Here is a 3300-nt window from a genome sequence, read left to right on the forward strand (position 1 = left end):
TTCCTTTGCTACCGTTACCGTTACTTCCATATTACTTTGCTACTAAATACTTTGCTGCAGATACTAAGTTATCCAGGTGTGGTTGAATTGACAACTCAACTGCTAATACTTGAGAATATTCTTTGGCTCCCCTTGTGTCGAATCAATAAATTTGGGTTGAATACTCTACCCTCGAAAACTGTTATGATCCCCTATACTTGTGGGTTATCAGCGCCGACCAAGGGAGGGGAGGAGGAGTTCTCCTCCCCCTCCAATTCTACCTCCTTCCATGGAAAAAGGGGCGACTCCCCACTTGGGCCTTGGTGGCCCAAGTTGCCTTCCACCACTTGACCCTTTTAGGCTTGTTTGATACTTTTCAATTAGTGTGTATCAATTGGATATCTCTTTTCTTGATGTATCTTTTAACTGAGGCGCAATGCTCTTTCACCGTTGATATTAAACTAAATATAAAGTGTTCTAAATATTTTTCAGACCTTTATATATATAATTTAACATCCCCCGGAACATTTTCCACCTATATAAATTTATCGGTAATACCCGGTATTACTCGATACACTCCAAAACCCTTCTGGTGACCCCGAAACGCTTCCGCATGCTCTCAAAACTATTCTGAATATTAATGACACAATTTCACAAATATATTCTCATTACTCCCATCCTACTAACACTCAACAGATCGTGATTGCCTTAATCTTGTGACCCCGTAGGTTCGGTAACTCATAGACATAAATGAAACCCCTTCGTTCAATGACCGACAGCAGAACCGTGGACATCCATATCGATCCCTATGAGCACACAAATGATATTCGAGTGAACGTTTAGTTATCATGTGATGTTACCTTTGTTTCATGATACTTCACAAAACTTGGGAAGCATCGGTATCCTCCAGAGTCATCACCATGCCCACTATACCGTTATCCTCATTACCAGCTTTATTCTTGTTTCTCGTTATTGAGTTCCGGCATCCCTGATGACCCACAAGTATAGGGGGTCAATCATAGTCCTTTCAACAAGTAAGAGTGTTGAACCCAACGAGTAGCAGAAGGAAATGATAAGCGGTTTTCAGAAAGGTATTTTCTGCAAGCACTAAAATTGTCGGTAACAGGTAGTTTGATAGCAAGATAATTTGTAACGATCAAGTAACAATAATGGTAACAAAAGTGCAGCAAGGTAGCCCAATCCTTTTGTGGCAAAGGACAGGCCGGAACGGTCTCTTATAATAAGCAAAGCGTTCTCGAGGGCACACAAGAATTTCAGCTAGTCACTTTCATCATGTTGGTTTGATTCGCGTTTGCTACTTTGATAATATGGTATGTGGGTGGACCGGTGCTTGGGTGCTATTCTTACTTGAACAAGCCTCCCACTTATGATTAACCCCTCGCAAGCATCCGCCATTAAGAAAGAAGAATTAAGATAAAATCTAACCATAGCATTAAACATATGGATCCAAATCAGACCCTTACGAAATAGCGCATAAACTAGGGTTTAAGCTTCTGTCACTCTAGCAACCCATCATCTAATAACTACTCCACAATGCATTCCCTTAGGCCCAAAGATGGTGAAGTGTCATGTAGTCGACGTTCACATAACACCACTAAGGGAATCACAACATACATACCATCAAAATATCAAACGAATATCCAATTCACATGATTACTTGCAACATGACTTCTCCCGTGTCCTCAAGAACAAACGTAACTACTCATACAACATATTCATACTCAAGATCAGAGAAGTAATAAATATCATAATGGATCTGAACATATAATCTTCCATCAAATAAACCGGCTAGCATCAACTACAAGATGTAATCAACACTACTAGTCACCCACAGGTACCAATCTGAGGTCTTGATACAAAGATTGAACACAAGAGATGAACCAGGGTTTGAGATGAGATGGTGCTGTTGAAAATGTTGATGAAGATTGGCCTCCCAAAGATGAGAGGGTTGTTGGTGATGACGATGGCTTCGATTTCCCCCTCCCGGAGGGAAGTTCCCCCGGCGGAATCGCTAGTGCTCCTGCCCAAGTTCCACCTCGAGACGGCGGGAAAGTCTTCTCCTCATTTTTTCTAGGTCAAAAGACCTCATGTACCAGAATATGGGCACCAGACATGGGCAGGGCCCCCACTACCAATCAAGGCGCACCAGGGGGATGGCACGCCTTGGTGCCTAGTGGGCACCTGGGTGGCTGAGGGAGTCCTGGATTAGGGGGTCCCCGGACAGCCGAACTATATACTTTAGCTGGACTGTTGGACTATGAAGATACAAGACTCAAGACTTCGTCCCGTGTCCAGATGGGACTCTCATTGGCGTGGAATGCAAGCTTGGCAATACGGATATGTAGATCTTCTCCCTTGTAACCGACTCTGTGTAACCCTAGCCCCCTCCGGTGTCTATATAAACCGGAGGGTTTAGTCCGTAGGACAACAACAATCATACCATAGGCTAGCTTCTAGGGTTTAGCCTCTACGATCTTGTGGTAGATCAACTCTTGTAATACTCATATCATCAAGATCAATCAAGCAGGAAGTAGGGTATTACCTCCATCGAGAGGGCCCGAACCTGGGTAAACATCGTGTCCCCCACCTCCTGTTACCATCCGCCTTAGACGCACAGTTCGGGACCCCCTACCCGAGATCCGCCGGTTTTGACACCGACATTGGTGCTTTCATTGAGAGTTCCACTGTGCCGTCACCGTAAGGCTAGATGGCTCCTTCGATCATCGGCAACGATGCGATCCAGGGTGAGGTTTTCCTCCCCGGACAGATCTTCGTATTCGGCGGCTTCGTACTGCGGGCCAACTCGCTTGGCCATCTGGAGCAGATCGAGAGCTACGCCCCTGGCCATCAGGTCAGGTTTGGAAACTTGAACTATACTGCCGACATCCGCGGAGACTTGATCTTCGACGGATTCGAGCCCATGTCAGGTGCGCCGCACAATCACGACGAGCATGACTTAGCTCTGCCGTCGGACAGTGTTCGGGAGATCACACCTGCAACTACTCCGGCCCTCAATCCGGAACAAATTGCGCCATCTGAGGACGGGTGGATGGACCCCGCCACGGAGGCCGCACACTCAGCGGCGATAGAGCCGAATACTGACTTCACCTCCCACGAGACCCGTGTTGCCGAACCGTTGGATTCGTCCCCGGCCATGGGCTCCGAGCCGCCTGCGTCCGTGCCTATCGAATCCGATTGGGCACCGATCATGGAGTTTACCTCCGCGGATATCTTTCAGCACTCGCCCTTTGGCGACGTGCTAAACTCGTTGAGGTCTCTCTCCCTGTCAGGAGACCCTTG

Source organism: Triticum aestivum, chromosome 7D (genome assembly GCF_018294505.1).
Source record: "Triticum aestivum cultivar Chinese Spring chromosome 7D, IWGSC CS RefSeq v2.1, whole genome shotgun sequence".
Lineage (NCBI taxonomy): Eukaryota > Viridiplantae > Streptophyta > Magnoliopsida > Poales > Poaceae > Triticum > Triticum aestivum.